We start from the raw sequence: 18,070 nt of genomic DNA on the forward strand, positions 1-18,070 counted from the left end.
TTTTAGAGAACACTATGGGCATGTGCAGACGAGCATGGTTGTACGGCATGTGGAGCCGCAAACCTGTTTGCAGTGTCACACACCACACAGCTCAGTGTTCGCTGCACTACAAAGGCGCACTACCTGAGCATGTGCTGCACCATTTTTTTTCCCCCCAGGGTCAGAAAAACCTGCACAAAAAACCCCTGGTGCATGACATGCTTGGGCAGTGAGCGCTGCTGAAAAGCAGAACCAGGCTGCCCAGAGCCACACGCCCCTGCCAGCCAGGCTCTGCGTGGCACGATCACCGCAGCCGCAGCCCAGAGAGCCCCCAGGACCCCAGGTAAGGCTACTGGGTAAGTGCTGGCCCCAGCCTCCCCTACTGCCCCTGGGGTAACTTGCCACAGCCAAAGCATGCATGGCACAGGCATTCCCCAGGGACAAGTAGCTGCAGTGCAACGTGCGCCACTGCTAGTTGTCCCTGGGAACCAAACATCCACGCACATCTGCGCGCACCCTACATGAGTACATTTTGTACAACTCAACAAACATCACTTACCAGCATTTTAGAAAAAACAGGTACTTGTATCAACATTCAGTGTGAGTGGGAGACTTGGTCTTCTGTAGTACTTGTTATTTTAGGTAAAAATTATATAGTTTTAAAGCAAATAATGAATTCACTCCCTTTTCTTTGCAGTATGACATTTACCTCTGCATAGGCAGATGTAAACTCAAGTCCCACTTCAGCAGTAATTTGAGGGGTTAATTAATGAGATCTAGTGAAACATGCCTTGTACAGGTCCTATACATAGGTGCATAATTAACTCTCAGAGGCAGAGTACTTTAGCAAGGTAAGACAATAACATTTCATATTGGCAGTGGTAACCATTGGTTTTTAACTCTAATAAATACTAGGGGTGCACCAACAGAGATTTTTGGGGCTGATACCGATAGCTGATTTTGAAGGAGGCATGTTGGCTGATACCAATCCGATTTCTGATACCAGCCCAGCAGCTTGGAGAGGCAGAGCAAGGCCCCTGTAGTGAGAGGGAGGAGTGGGGCTGGGGCTGGGGCAGGCGTGGGACGGAGGGATGGGGGGCACGGGGGGATGGGGGGGGCGCAACTCCCACTGCTGCACTCTGCTCGTCTGGAAGCCGCTCGTCCAGCAGCTTCTGCTGCTGTTCCCACCACTCATCCAGGAGGGCATGGGGTGGGGGAGGGGATGACCCTGAATCAATGCAGGGTGGGGCGGGCTGGGTCCAGTGCTGCTCAGGGCTTTTCCTGGCCCACCCTGCCCTGCCTAGTGATGGGGCCACACAGCCCCCGCCTTCCCAGATGAGCGGCAGGAGTCACCGGATGAGCAGGCGAGCACGGACTGGTGGCTCCCAGACAAGTCACCGCACCACTCCCTGCACCGCTGGATGAGCCACACCTCTGTCCCATGCCCACGCCACCCTGGCTGGGCAACACTTCCCCACCAGCCCCACTCCTCCCTTATCGTGGGGCCTTGCCCCACCATACCCCTTCCCTCCCACCACACCAGACTTGCCAGCTTCATGCAGTTCTCCAAGCTGCCAGGCCATACTCCTTGATTCCTATGTGCCTATGAAGACTAAGCCATGCTCTTTAGGCTGCAGCTGCGTGCATGCATGGGCATTTATTGGCCAAATCAAGCTGATTTCTGAAATGATCAATGTTCTTTATATTGGTGCTGATTCAATATTGGACCGATGTATCAGTGCACCTCTAATAAATGTTATTGTCAATATTCCCCAACATAATGGGAAAATAGCTGCAGGAAATACCCTGCCAAAGTGAACTGCAAAATTGTAAATGTTAGCAGAAAATGAAAATGCTTTTAAAACTAGAGTTCAGAGCTTCATAGTAGTGCAGTCTCTTAGCAGAATGGCTTGAAGCAGCCTTGGGTTTGGAGAAAGTCTTAAGTAAATATATTGATTTTAACTAAAGTTCACTAGAGCTCCTAATCCAGTACTTATTCTTTCTGTGCGACCAGAAATCCTTTACAGGGAAAAAATGCATAACATTTTCATCAATCACAATTCTTGTTAGTAGTACACTTGTTCCTCCTGTGCAATAACAAGATTTACTAATTGTAAATTTATTTCTTTTCTTGCACAGCAATAAAATCAAGCTTACTTTTTGGTAACCAAAGACAAATAGATTTCCATTACCATGCTTCTAGACTTTATGGTTTTTATTTTGTAACACAGCAGTACTACTTATATAGCTGTGGGGAAGTCTAATAAATAACACTAAGTGCAGTATGGGAAAGATCTTAGTTTCTAAATCAACTTCAGGTTCAACTTCATTTTATTTATATTATTATATCTGTCAAGAGGGAAAATTTGGGGACTAGATTAAATGACCTTGTGAAGTCCCTTCCAGTCCTACGTTGATATTACTATGATAGTATGACTATGATTATGATATGACTATGACGTTACTTATTATTTTCATGGTGAACATTTTTTTAAAGCATGATGGGGTTCCAATATGTGTAGGCAGAATATGGAGGAGAGCTTCTGAAGATTTGTAAGTGGAGTAAAAAGTGCATAGTTGTTGAAAGGTATAAAGATTTACAAAAGGAAAGAAATATACCTTTTTGGTTTGGTGGGCTTTTTTCATCCTAAAGATTACCCATGTAATCACTTTGCCAGGATTCACTTTGCCAGTAAGATGGCCATGGCTGACACTACTGCCAGGATTGTTCTGCTAGACAGACAGCTAGTCTATGCTGTGCTTGAAAACAAAGTTTTGTGTGCAATTACTATAACCCAGTGTTTGCCTTATTGCAAGTGTCCTTTAATACACAAGCTCCTCCTGCTGGCAAGTTCATGAAATAACATTAGTGTTGGTCCAATGGGAAGCAAATTGCCCTTACAGAATGAAGAAAGTCCTTTGAAAGAAAGAAAAAAAGTGTTCAAATGGTACAAAATAGGTTTTCCCAAAATAAAAGCATCACAAGGACCCTGCCTAGGGAGTAGGCCTGGATTACTGGGGACATCACTAGAATGTTATCAAGAACACCAAAAGATGAGAATGAAAAATAAAGGTCAATTTTTGTCGTCAGTAAATCTATAGTAACTCCATTGACTTTAAGTGAGTTATTCCAGATCTACAGCAGCGACCAGAAATAGAATCCCAAAGCATCTACCTCAATTCATTTTCTAACAGTATTTTTAAATCTAAAAATTTAATTAAATCTTTTCTTAAAAGAAAAAAAATACACAACTTTTAAAGAATAATATATGAGAGGAATTGGATTTCCACCCATCCAGCATCCTTTTCTATGGAAACAGCCACAAACAGCTGAAATTCAATTTCAGCTGCTGGTACCCAGAACTGCTTCCATGGAAACAGATGGTGTATGGGCAAAAATAAGTTAAGAACCTTAAAAAGTATACATTAAATTAAGCACACGTGCACACACACACACATTTCCCATAAGTCCACCCAACTTCCATTTTTGCTGAATCTGGATGGAAAGTATCCAAGAGTGAAGCATCTCATTTGTGCATTTTAGCTGCAAGCTGCCTGCTCCCTCTCCCAGCAATCCTCAGTTCCTCTGCCCTTACGCTGGACTCTGTAGCTACAGTGAGAGATCTCTGTTGGCCTCAAGTGGCCCCCGATTCTGGGTTATGGAAGAAATTATAGGGGCTTCTCTCAGTAGAGGGAGTCAGCCTGGAATATCGCTTGTCTAGAAGTCACTCCTTTCAGAGGCAGCCAGTGGAAGGAGACAACAAAAGGATTTATTACAAAACAAGAACAAGCATAAGAAACCAGTAACCGCATATTGTGAAACAGATTTGTAAGAGTAAAACAACAAAAGAAGATAGCAGAACATTGACTTGTTCTTACCCTGCACCTTCAATTCAAAGATGCACGAAACCCTTCCTATCAGGACTTCCTGCATTCCCGTCAGCTGATTTTACCCAGCCGGCTTGGCTGTGGGACTCAGCCCCTCCCTTGTACCTGGGAAAACTGAAGACTGCTCTTTAGGCAGGCTTAAGTACCTTTTCCAGTCTGGCTATTAACATATGTCACCATTCAATTTACAGGGGGGCTCACACTATGCCAGTAACTTCCTGACCCCCAAAGGTGCATATTTACCAGATTATAATCTTGCATACTTTTTAGACATGTAGATTTGTTAATCTGATGTGCTGTCTCTCTTGTATGGTACTCTGAGCAGTTAGGTGTTAGGCTTCTTTTAAAATGTAAATATGATATCATAGTCTGGCCAGACCCAGGCTTCCCCCTGCCTCTTAGCTCACAAGCAGAGAGAACCAATAAACAAACTCAGTCAAATGCTAATTCTCAGCCATTGACTCTTTTAAGTGTGAACAGCCGTGGGCCGTCCAAGTTAATCACTACCTTACTAACACAACTACAGCTGAAATATAAAGATACCTCAAAATTACATTTATATCAAATACTGAAACACACACACAGTTACGAGGACAATAAAACTGAACACAGCTTTGCAATAAATCAAATTAGGAATCAAACATCACAAGATTGGAGTGTTAGCTTTGGATTTAGGACCCAAATGCCTTGTTCTCGGGGGGGGGGGGGGGGGGGGGGGGGGGGGGGAGGTGACCCACCCTCAGACAGACCGCAACCTTTCCATTCAATAATAGGCAAATTTATTGATACACAGTGATAACGCAAAATAAACAATACAAATATTCAAGCAATTCTATATACTACCAGTCCTAGGGCTGTCACGAGAGTCAGGATACATCTGGCCAAGATGCAGGCTTCACTCCGAGCCTCTCTCTTAGGTGTCAGATGTCAGCAGCCTGGAGGTAGGATGCCAAGGCCCACACCCCTGTCCATGTTGGCTTCGGGGGCCCCTCCCAGGAATGGAGACCCTTTTCAGGGACCCAGGCCCCTTCTTGGAGCCCCTCTTGGGGAGGCGGAGAATGGGGAGGGACCCTTTGTTACTCTCAAGTCTTTGCTATTGTATTTGCTGTCCCTCCTGATGACTCTTGATGACTCTTCATCTGCGGCTATCACTGATTGACCTGTCTCTCTCTGTGGTCATCACACTGTCCACGTCCTGTTCCATCAGCATATTCTAAGCCCATCGCATGCATACCCTTCCTAAAACAGGAATTTTAGGCCCCCTTTTCTTTGGCCTTGCCATGTTATGGAACGGTGTGGCACATGCCCCCACTTTCCCAGGCTGTGTGTGTTGTGGCCTTGCTGTGTTAGACAGCCTGTCTGCTTCTGAAGACACAGAAAACTGTGTATGAGACCCAGGATTTTAGAAATCAGTTAACCCCTTCTGTCCATCCTGAACCATTCTAATGCATATATAAATACCCATAAGCCAATTCTCAAAAAGCAAACCTTAAACACCATTTCTAAACCATCATATACCTAATTTGAGAGAATATCCATACATGCCACGCAGCAACCCCCCAAAAGTAAATTTATCTTGCGGTGCCTCTGTGACAGTGGCCTAGCCAGTATATCTGGCTAAGCAAAGTAAAAAATCAGTGAAGTGGAATATTTTCCATTATTTTTGGCTCCGCATATACACACTGCTTGACAGTCTCCCTTTTTAATTGATCTTTTTCTATACAACACATTCTCTGATATTTTCTAGTTAGGGTAAATCTTTTGCTAAAAAGTATCACTTATCTATTTGTGAAAGTTAATCGGAATTAAAGCAGGATATGAACTGAAAGCAGATGAAGCTAAACTGGGAAAAAGGCATATATGGTTATCCCAGAATTGTTATTTTGGAGTAACTGTTGCAACTATCCTGTGGAGACAAGACCTGACTTTCTACGTTTAGAGAACCTTCATTAGGCTGGCTCATTTTCATATGCAGTTCCTTCTTCCTTTCATCACCTTTTTAGCCTTTACATAAGGTATTTTAAAGGCTAATTCAGGTGGGAATTAGATATCTCCCTGGTGCTGCCTTAATCAAAGAAATATGTTCAAATACTCCAGATTCCGGTTCCCAAGTACAGTCTTCACTTGTCTGAGTCACAAGATGAATGCATCCTGCGGAGATGATCAATTTCTTCTTCCCATCGGGTCATTGTTTTAGCTTGTAAGCATTCCTGATTACTGTGCCCAGCATTTGTTTGGCTTCCAATTCAGCTTCATTGATTTTGTCATGGTGTCAAGTTCTGCCTGAGGTGCATCTGTAGAGAACAGCTTATGATAACTGCTCTTTTTTAATGAGCTTCTGATTCACTGGTAGTTTCCCATACATTGGGCCCTTCTTGTCAAATTGGTAGCTCTGCTGTGAGTGGGGGTTTTTTCCCATATGTGGTTATCTGAATTGCACTGTTCTGGCGTTTGGCAATGAGAATGCTTGTGTGAAGATGTCTGCCTTCCACTTCATGCAGTCTACCTTATCTTGAAGTTTTTAAGTATTACAAAAACTTAACAAAGCAACAGGGTTGGCAATGGAACCATCTTTTTACTGGTCTACGGCCTGAATCTTTGGAAGCACTAAACCCCGTTATCAGGAGTTAATCTTACTGGGTGTGTAATGCTGTTCAGGATCAGGTCTTGAGTATGCAACATGCATATGTAAATCTCAGCAACAAATAATGATTTCACTTTTGCTTTAGCTTTTATTTACAATATGTATTTTCATCTAAAATACTTCCCAGCCAACAGAAGGATTAGAATAGCAGATGCTGCATTAGTCTTCTTGTCAATGTTTACTGGGGTCAGTAAAACCAGAGAATCCCCAATAGGTGTTTTTTTGTGTAAAATGAAATTATTATAAAGAATACTTTGAGTTTTTTCCATTTTAATACAGGCTCTTAAGCCACACTGATCACCACAATATATTCCAGTACATCAAGTAGTATATTATGCAGTGTGCAATCTTTCATGTTTGTCTTCTCAGTATATCTATCTATCTATGCTTGCAGGTTTGTCCTCTCAGCAACATATATAGTGCTTACACTTGGAATAGAAGGTGCCTAGGCTGGTGATCATTCCTAGGTCCTGGAAGGATTTAGTTCAAAACTAATGACTGTCCTCCAAGAAAGTTCTGGCTCCTGCCAAGATAAGCTTTACCCTAACCGCCAGTTAGTTGCACGGTGCTAAAGCAGTGCATTCTTTGAAAGTACTGTGCTATATCTTTAATAGTTGTTTCCTCTTACTGCACTATTACCCCCAAGATTTTATGTAGTTAATGGATGGAGACAGGATGGTGTGTACATACATTCACTCTCCCAGGAGAAACTCAAAACAATCCTGGCTGTTCCCAAGTTATTCTTCTCCTGGAGAAGAATTTTTACTCTGGGAAAAAAGCCTGAATGTCTGTACACTCATGGTTTCTCCTGGGGGAGCAGCAACTCTCCCAGGAGAAACTGAATGTTTGCATGAGGCCAGAGGCCCTAGGCAGAGGTAACATGAAGCAAGGTCAAGCAGACAGATTAACACCCTATGAAGTGCTCCAAAAATGGCCAAAGCACTCCAACACAAACCCTGGAGGAAGCAGCAACTATTTGTAAGTGCTTCACTCTGAAGTACTTCCAGTTATGTCTGTGTCCTCTATGGAGCACAAACGGGGGTTGCTCAGTGCTCTGGTATCTTATGGAACTCCACTTTCCCCCCACTCCCTCCAAGGTCGGAGAGGAAGAAATGGCGGAGACAGGTTGAGCACACAAGAGGATGCACACTGGCAACCCCAGGCTGGAGAACAATGGATTCTAGTAGGGGACCATGGGATCTCTTATTTCCTGGGGGAGAGGGGGGATGTGGGGCATCTGGTCTCCCAGTTCTGGAGAGGAATGCTTGGTTGTTCTCAGCAATCTTATCTGCCTCTCTATCTCCAGCACAAAGAGACCAGAGGTTGAGAGCAGAGCCACAGGACTGAGCAAACTTTAGTCATCCCACCCTGACTGGAGAGCACACCTCTGCACACTGTTGCACCAATTCTGAAATATTCGGGGGGGGGGGGAGGGAGGGGTCTGCATATCTGTTCATGGTTTGAAGTGCTTCGAATTGGAGTGGAATTTGGAGTTCTTCCAAAGTACGTCTGTCCAGAAGCCTTCTTTTAAGGTTAGCTGTAAAAAATACTGGTGCAGTCAGACAAATAATTGCCTATCACAATTAAATATGAACTCATGACCAAGAAGTAAAAGACTGTTTCATTTCTATACTACTGCCTAACTTCCTGCACTTCATAATATGCATGGACTTACACAGCTGAATAAATAATTCCCAAAAATAAAAATCTCTGTCTGATCACAGAATAATCACAAGTACATCTTCATCCTTAATTTTGTTATGGTTGTCTGATTCTGTCTTGATTTTTTCATGCTAGAAGTCAATTTACCCACCTGTGAGACAGCATTTTTTACATGAAGAGCAGCTACTTGAATATCTGGGTAATTTTACATGCCATCCTACTTTGTTTACTTAAGCCTGAAGGTCAGATCTCGATCAACTGATCAAATAATAAATTTAACATTTAAAGATGTGGCCAATCCCCTAAAACATACAAAAATATATTTATCTTCCATAACCATAACAACACTCCCTTACCCCAAGTCAGTATCCACAGGAGTCTTGTGGGTTTTTTCCTTTTCTTCCTTTCAGTCTCTGACAGTTCTTTTATGCTTCAGTCAATGTTAAGCATTTGTGTTTCTTCATTCCTGTATAATAATTCACACCCCCTTTTTCCTCAGAACTCTGCATAATACAATTCTTACTATCTTCTACTCATCTCTGCTTTTACATTTTAAGTATATTCCAATTTTATTCTTAAGTGTAAGTTCTTAGAACTGGCACTTCCTTTCAATATTCAAAAAAGCTGCTCAAACTTTCTGGTTTGGAGGCAGGAGAAGATTCCTTTTTAGCAAATTATAAGAATTTCCATGAGCGCTCTAAATAAGCACCTGTCTCCTCGCTCCCCATAGAGCATGGACTTCTAGACTTGGCAGGACACTGACTTCATAGGACAACTTTTCTAAAACTGAAACTTTCCCAAGTTTTTGAAACCAGTCAGTGATTTTAGGAGTGTCACTCTTTCAGGCTTTTGCAAGTGTAAAATGTGCAGCCACTAGAAAGGGAGAATGAGTTCTTTACAACTCATTACTCTTATGTTGTGGAGTTTGCAGTTAGGCTCAGGCAGAACACTAAGAAGCTATCTGAGAGCTGGCATCCTGTTATTGTCCTCACTGTGGGTGCATCTACACACACACTTTACTGGGGAGTCGACTGATTAGCTCCACGGTAAAGTGTCACAGTCTACATGTGTGTCACTATCAGGGCACAGTAAATTAACAAACTAACTATCAGGGATAGTACACCCTTATGGCAGAGTCATTTACTGCACTGCAATGCCCATGTGGGCGGTGATTGGGACAGAAGCATTTTGAGCCGGGGCAGAGCAGCCCCAAGCTGGCAGCAGGCTTGGGGGGTCAGCTACACGGCTCCACAGTTTTGGCACTCTCATGCCCCAGCCAGCCCTATGCTGCCACCCGGATAGCCCAGGGCTGTCCTTCCCATCCCCATCCCCACCCCCCGCCAAACCTATTGCCAGCTGTTCTGCCCTGGATCAAAGTGCTGCTGTCCTGGGTACACGTGTAGATGTTGCACCTGGGAGTTTGTGTTGGAAGACCCCTTAGCATCCTAAACTTGGGGCACCTCTTGGAGTAACTAGAAACAACGGCCACAAACTGACAGAGAGCAGATTTAGACTAGACATTAGGAAGGACTTCTTTATGGTAAAGGTTACCAGAATCTGGAATGGGCTTCCAAGGGAGGTGATGCTCTCCCCTACCTTGGGGGTTTTTAAGAGGAGACTCGACAAACACCTGGCTGGGGTTGTTTGACCCCAGCGCTCTTTCCTGTCCAGGGCAGAGGGTCGGACTCGATGATCTACTGAGGTCTCTTCCGACTCTAAAAATCTATGAAATCTGTGAAACCGCTCCAGAGTTTATCACATTGCCCTAACTGTACGTGTAGATGCACGTTGTCTCTAACCTTCTTCCAGAACAGTAGGATTCTGAGACACATACATCAGATGTGGTAGAATCCGCCCAACTGACCTCATTCCTTATAACATTTGCCTGTTCTTGTACAATAAATATGTTTAATTTTAAGTGGAGTGAGATACCAGCAATATAGACTTTTCAAATAATTTTAATTTACTATCACACAGATGGATGAGTGAGGCCCATTGTTTCAGACTGGATACAAAAATTAGTGCTGAAGAATGAGACCATGTTAATAGCCTACTTTGTCATAAACAATGGCATTTAAAATTGGTGTATATAAACGCAAACACTATTCCTGTATAGGTGTGACCAATATTTTCTCAAATTCTGTCAAATTTCACTGAGGTTGACCTTTCTTTGAAAATATGCTGAAAAGTGTCTAAATTGCAGGTATTGGAAAATACAGACCTAGCAGGCACCAAGATCCAGTTTTCCCAGTAGAGGCACAGGGAAAGTTCCCACTGCCACTTTTCCCCACAGTGGCACAGGAAGTCTGCAGCTGGCACTTGTTCCCACATTGGCAGGGGAGAGTGACTGCTGCCAAAGTCCCCCACTACTCCAGCTACAGACACTCGCCTCATGTCACTGTGGGGAAAAGAAGTGGCAGCAGGCTCTTTCCTTGTGCTATTGTTGGTAAAAGTGATGACTGGGTCATAGCAGCTGCCCACCTCTGACTGAAACTGGGTCAGTCTAGCTGCTGAAGTCCCATGTTAGGTCGGATCTCGGCTGGAACTGGCTCACGGGCCATATTTTGCTGACCAATTTCTGGCTTTGGACTTTCTAATGAATACTTGTGCCTGTACCTGGAAATAAGTACTTTAATTTCTATTTGGTATTCCAGCTAGAATAATAAATAAATTGCATAAATATATTTCTCTTACATGCAAGATCCCTTTACAACTAACTAGCAAATGAATCAGTGAAAATACAGAAATAAAAATGAAATATTACCCTCATTTAGTAATTATTTATATCTGATGTAATAATTTGTGTACTTCAGTAATTATTCAGAAGTTCATAGAATTAAGCATTCTGTCTAGAAACTGTCAACAGTTTATGTTACTATGCAACTGTGTGGCAAATGGCACGTGTACTGGCACTGAATTCTATCACTTCTCATTAATGCAATTAATTTGGAAGGAGGATGTGTCCTGAGAAAGTTTATATAATGATATTGCTCAGGATTTGCTTTCTAAGTAAAACCATTCAATGTATAGCTAGATTTATTTTATTTCTACCATTGCTATAATTATCATCCTTACAGTACAGCAGATAGACTTAGGATATATTATTTATGGAAAATACAGAATTAAAATGAGAGAAGACTTTTATACACAATATCTTGTATGTTAAATGAGGAATAATATTCTTTTGTTTGACAAGCATAAATTTCAATTTGACAGTGCAGTACTGCATTACAGTCTCTAGCCAAGGAGTTCCTCTTTCATAAACCTCAAGGTATTTGCACACAAAGAATGACAGATAGAGTGCAGACAGCCTTAATTACCAAATTAATTTTGAAACAGCCAATAATCAATATGTTTGGCATCACAAGTAACAACAGAAAGAACACGATGAATAGTTAAGAAATGAAGCATGTACCCAATTACAGGAGCCCTACTTGCAGTACCTGTCACACATGGAGCTGGTTAAGGGTATTATCTATTTAAAAAAAATCTAAGCCACTCAACTCCAAACTTGCATAGAGGAAAAAACCCCCCAAAAATCATGTACACCACCCACTGACACCACGGGAGTCAGAAATGAAGAACTGTTGTCTTCTTTTGTTCTCCTTATTCTTTGCCTCTGTCATATAGAGTATTTGGAAAGGTAAAACTTCTACTGCTGGTACCAGGGCTGTTGGTTGTAGCCGTGTTGGTCTAAAGACATAGGGAGACAAAGTTCTTTAGGTAAATGTGATATCTTTTATTAGACCAACTAAACGGTTGGAAAAATTATTCTTTGCAGGCTTTTGGGCACAAACACCCTTCTTCGGGCATAGGGAGAGTCTGCTGATGTTGTGTGCACTCTCCTGGGTGGAACAGAAGCCAAAAAGTAAAATGTAAATGTGTGGCAGTGAGAGACAATAGGTGTGAGACACATAGTTATGTGGGAAAAAGGAAGATTGAACTGGTGATAGAACGTAGCTGGTAAAATACGGACAGGTCACCCGGGGTTATCAGATGGCAGGCAAGTTATAATGTGCCATAAATCCAATGTATATATTTTGCCCATGATTTTTTTGTATTCAGTAGATTTATGAAGTGAAGTTTGTAGGCACGTCTACAAAAGGTGTTTTGTAAATGCTCTTGAGGTTTAGAACTGTCCCTGTGCCTGAAGGATGTTTGTGCCCAAAAGTTTGCAAAGAACATTTTTTCCAGCTATTAGTTGGTCTAATAAAAGATATTACATTTATCCAAGAACCTTGACTGCTGGTACCACTCATCTATCCACCATGCTGTAATGGCCTATCAGGTTTCCTCAGTCTCCGAGAGGATGCATTATCCAGTGACTGGAAGAAAAGCATTACCGCCTGACTGACTTAATTTTAATTCAGATCCTCAAATCTTATATCAAACTGAGCTTGTAGTGTATTGGTTTAGTCTACTCCATTTGCTGCAGAACCCAACTCCAGGTGGGTTCTCTTAGCATCATTAGAGCTGTTGGGGCAGATGGGATATTGGGATACATGGAGGAGGGATATAGCAGGGCTGCTGGATTGCTATACGTAGATATACTTAGCCACTTCTTTTAGTGGAACAAGTGTCATAAGCACATGAGACTGCATCAACTCTGAGACTAGAGTAATGATTAAGGAGCAGCTAGACTACTCCCATGTTTCCTGGTTATAAGAGTTCCTTGCCCCATGTTCCTTGAAAGCCTCTTGCTCCTCTGTGCATTTGGCAAAGCAGGAAGATTTACCCATGAGCTGTGGGATTCAGATTTTTCCTGTGTTAAGTACTCTTCTTAGTAAGCTCAGGCTTTTATATTTTGCTTTGAGTTTTACAAGAAAAATGCTGATGAAATAATAAAACAAAACAAACACAATGTGGCACAAACAATTAACGAGTCTTTTATTTTTAATAAGGAAACTCTTTTTTTTATGATTACCATAAGAGCAAACAGAATGTTAAAAGAAGTTTTGATCAAAACAACTTGTTTTGATCTTTCAGCAAGTCCTCAAGTTTTAATTAGCTCATCAAGTATCAGCTGCTTTTCTGAAGGTATCCTCCTCATTTCCCTGAGAAGGTAGCAGGAGTGACATTAACATATGCAACAATGTGCAGCAAAGTCAATGCAACCCTTTATTGAAGAGAGAGATCATGATTTCCATGGGTGTCAAGCTAACAGGACACCTAATATGAGAAGGAAAACTTAACAAATAAATAGGAAAGCCATTCTTAAAATGCAATTCTGCAAGAATATGACTGTTCTGGAAGATACGTCAAAGACAGTACCAAAATTAATGAAATTGTTTTATAGCAAAAACTTTTCCTACTATCTTTTATTACAGAAGACAACTTATTACATGCTGACAATATGCTTGATAGTGCAGATATCAAGATGCTCCCTGGCCTGAAGTATAGACAAACTTCAACTCAAAAAGGCTTCAACTCAGATACATTTTGTGGGCTTTTGAATGGGTGTATTTTTCTGAAGCTATTATTTTTCATTTCTTTCCTGTGAGGCTCATACGAAGAAATACACAGAAGTATTTGCTATAAGTAAATGTAAAGGATCATTATGGGACAAAGATGGAAAAAGGGGGATGTAGAGTCTGGAATTGTTGATGGCAGAAAGAGGGCAGGATGGAGCCTAGCAGAGAAAGTCTGCAAGGGTAAAGTCATTTGGGGTTTTGAGAGCAAGGATTTAGACATTTAAGCTTGCTACAGCAGACAGAGATACCTAATAAAGCAAATCAGGGGACATATAAATTAGAAAGGAAAGTAATTTTGGCTGTAACATTTTAGATGGAGCTGAGAGGAACAACATGGCCATCACAGACCACATGCAGAGTGCACAGGCTTTAATTACTATGACATCTGCTGGGAGGGTTTCACAGCAGTGCACAAGCAGTCCAGCATGTTTCTGGAGTGCGTCAGGAACAACTTTTTGGTACAGATGGTGAAAAAGCTAAGTAGGGGGAGAACTTCTTGATTTGCTGCTCACAAATAGGGAGGAATTGGTTGTGAATATGAAAGTGGCAGACAACTTGAGTGACAGTGACCACAAAATGATGAAGTTCAAGATCCTAAGGGAAGTGAGTCGCAGAATAAAGTTACTGGACTTCAGAAAAGCAGACTTTAAGCAACTCAGGGAACTGGTGGAAAGGACCCCATGAGGGGCAGTTCTAGGGGAAAAAGGAATCTGCAAGAGAGCTGGTCATATACCTCAACAAGGGTGCTAAGGGTATAAAGAACAGATTATCTTAATGTGAAGGAAGGCTAGGAAGAACTGGCCTGCCTAAACAGCAAACTCTGCAATGAGCTGAAACTCAAAGATGAATCATACCAAAAGTGGGAACAGGCATATTACTCGTGACGAGTATAGCAAGTGGCTACCAAAGGATCCTAAAAAGCAACAAAAAGAGCATTCTACAGGCATGTTGGAAGCAAGAAGACGACAAAGGAAAGTGCAGGTATGACTGAGGAGGGGAATCTAATAATGGATGCTTGGGAGAAGGCTGTGGTATTTATTGCCTTTTTAAGCTTCAGTTTCAATTAATAAAATCATCTGTCTGAACACAAGAACAGTTCATAGCAAGGACAGGGGAAGAGATAAGGAAAAAACAGGTTTGAGATTACTTAGAGAAGCTGGATTTTAAGTCTTCAGTGGCAGGTGAGATGGTCTTAGAATACTTACGGGACTGGCTGAGGTAACTGCAGATGCATTGGCACCATATCTTTGGAAACTCATAGAGGTCAGATGAGGTCCCAGATGACTGGAAAAGGACAAATACTGCCCATCTTTAAAACAGGGATGAAAGAAGATCTGACAGACAAAACAGACTAACCCTGACACCTGGAAAGATCATTGAACACATCATTAAGGATTCTGTTTCTAGCACCTACAGGATAACACGGTGGTCAGGAAGTGCAACATAGAGAAAACTCATTTCTCAAGAGCAAGCCATGCCTGACCAACCCAATTTCCTTCTACAATTAAGTGACAATAGGCTTTGTGGATGTAGGAGAGCAATGGGTGTGATACACCTCAAATTTAGCAAGGCTGTCAACCTATGATATTCTCATTAATAAGCTAAAGAAATACAGTTTAGATTAAACTACTGTAAGGTGGATACATTAACTGGTTGGAGCATTGTGCTCAGAAGATAGTCATCAACTTCTCAATGTCCAACTGGGAGGAGACATCAGCTGGCATTCCCCAGTAGTCTGTTCTAGGTTCGGTGTGGTTTAATATCTTCATTATTGATTTTGAGGATGGGACTGAGTGCACATTTCTTTTTGCATATGACACCAAGCTGGGTGGAGTTGCAGACACTTTGGAGGACAGGACTAGGATTCACCCTGACAAACTGAAAAACAGATCCAAGATTACCTGACTGAAATTCAGTATGGACAAGTGCAAGATCCTGCACTAAGGAGGGAACAGTCAAATTCACAAACTAGGAATGACTGGCGAGGCTGCCATATTGAAGAAAAAGAGCTGTAGCTTATAGTGGACTGTAAGTGGAAGGGGAGTTCACACTCTGCTCTTGTTGCAAACAAACACAAACCCCAAACCAAAAAGCCAGCAACACTGGCTGTGTTAACTGAAGCATCACTTTAAGTCTAGGGAAGTGATTCTTCTACTCTTTCAGCACTGGTGAGGCATCACCTGGAGTACTGTGTCCAGTTTTGGGCACCATATTTCAAGAAAGATCTGGATAAGTTGGAAGGAGTCCAGTAGAGAGCAACAAAAATGGTTAGAGGGCTAGGAAATATGATTTATGGTTGGAAAAGCTGGGATTACTTAGCCTGAAGTCAAGAAGATAGAAGAGGGGCTTTGATAACAGCCTTCAAATATCTGAAAGATAGTTACAAAGAGGATGGTGATAGAGTATTCTCTGTAGCTGCAAGTAATAATGATCTTAAACTACAGTAATGGAAATGGATAGTGTATATTAGGCAGACGTTTCTACCTATGAGGGTTAACAGTCAGAACGAATTACTGGAAGTTTTCTGGAATGTTTTATCTACGCGTAGATTGTGGTACCACCACAAAAATGCTAAATCTAAAAATACGTCACAAAAAAGCTTCCAAAAAGCCACAGAATTTGTTGGGCCCTGTTTATAGCAGACAGATTAACAAAGCTAAGGAACAATATTACTGTACAATGTTTTGAATTTCAATGATGGCCTGTAGCTAATTCATGCTGTTTTCACATAAGAGGCTGAGAGTATTTTTCATTACAATTTCAGATGAGAAAAAGATATAACGAATCTTCTTTTGCCAATCTGTGTAGTAAAGCATAAACAAGTTTATTAGTCTCTGGACTTGAGCCAAACACACACAGAAGTACAAAGGCGCTTCACTTTCTGAAAGATTATTTACTTTATGTATTTGAATGGATGCAATCCAGCGTCCATTACTGATGCACGGCCATTCCCACAGTGCATCAGACAGAAGGGAATCTGTGTGAATAAACTCTGGAAGATTAAGATGCAACAGTGCAGATTTAAAAAGATTTTTCTATGTATACTACATTTGAAAAGATACATTCCAAGGCGACATACTTTGTTGTATACAATACAGAGTTGGTACTATACAGGAATGATCCTGCCTTCAACAGGGGACTGGACTAAATGATCTCTGGAGTCATCTTTTAGCCCTACTTTTTTATGATTATCGGTGTAAAAAAAAAAAAAAAGACCCTTTGAAGGGTACTGTGAGGTCTGAGAAGGTAAGCAGATAAGGAAAACTGAGGCTTGTGCCTGCCTGGTCAATCCCCTGCTCCCACTCCCTGACCCCTCTGCAAGGTGCTAAGCACCGTAGTATTTAAAATAGTTTTTGAAACCGCATGCCACTCATTTCACAAAAGTCATGGAGGGGTCTCAAGTCCAACGAGGGGTGTCTCGGGTCCCCAAATCTTGAGAACCACTGGGTTAGGTATTTATTCCTCAGTAAAATGAGTCTGATCACATTAGTCTTTCACATTTGGAAAAGTAATTAAGTTGACTCTTGTGATTTATTCCTGATGGAATAATCATAATAACACTGAGAGAATCTAACACCCCCCCCCAAATAATCTATTACTGCATACAAAGAAAACATTAAAAAAAAACGGCTTTCACTGACAAAATTAATTTTGAAATGTTTGCCATTTTAGAGGACATATAGAAAAGAGATATATATTTATCAGTTTAAATTGCAGTAATCCTGAATGATTGATGCATTTTCAACACTTAGCTCTTTTTGAACCACTTCAATTAAATTTCCTCATTACACTGTTCTCTGCAAACAGATTCCTCAAGGGCAAATGAACTATGATACTGACATTTTAGAAGGTCTGTAACAAACATTATGTACTCATGTTCAAGAGCTTTGCTGAAGATATTCCTCAGAATGCATTACATAAATGCCAAAATTGTTTGCAAAGTCCAAACTATGCCAAAAATGTTTGCAAATATCACAAAGAGCCACTCAATGTAAATACCACCAGCCTCTTAATCTGCATGGGGGCCTGATCCAGCTAGGACTGAACATAAAGAGTGCTTCAGGAATGCCTCCAGCACCTCCTTACTATCACCACTGTAGCACAAATGGGAGATGGGGGTGCTCAGTGCCTCACAAGAGAGCTCATTATCTTGCAGTATCTGCAGACATGGCAGAAATCTTGTCTTCAGTTCCTGAGAAGGTCAAATTCTGTGGGGATACATATTGTGATGGAGAAGTGGACATTTCAGAGAGTGGTGCCTGTTGGATGGGAGCGTTCTACTCATCTTACCCAAAAAGAGATGTGGCCTGAAGGTTTAACTGGATGTCAGCAAGGTAGCATCTAATGTTGCCTTGCCTATACATCTTGCTTCATCTTCCTTGGAACCAGTCTGCTCTAAGCCAGACAGGAGCATGCCTAGAAGAAC

The 18,070-nt window shown here is 41.7% G+C and overlaps 1 protein-coding gene across 2 annotated transcripts in view; it reads right to left on the reverse strand.

Moving 5' to 3' along the window:
* Nucleotides 1-18,070, reverse strand: part of SNX29 (sorting nexin 29) — a 453,573-nt gene that overhangs the window by 9,660 nt on the left and 425,843 nt on the right. The gene's annotated exons all lie outside the window — the stretch shown is intronic.

The sequence above is a fragment of the Crocodylus siamensis genome, chromosome 12 (genome assembly GCF_052110815.1).
Source record: "Crocodylus siamensis isolate JL-2025a chromosome 12, ASM5211081v1, whole genome shotgun sequence".
NCBI lineage: Eukaryota > Metazoa > Chordata > Crocodylia > Crocodylidae > Crocodylus > Crocodylus siamensis.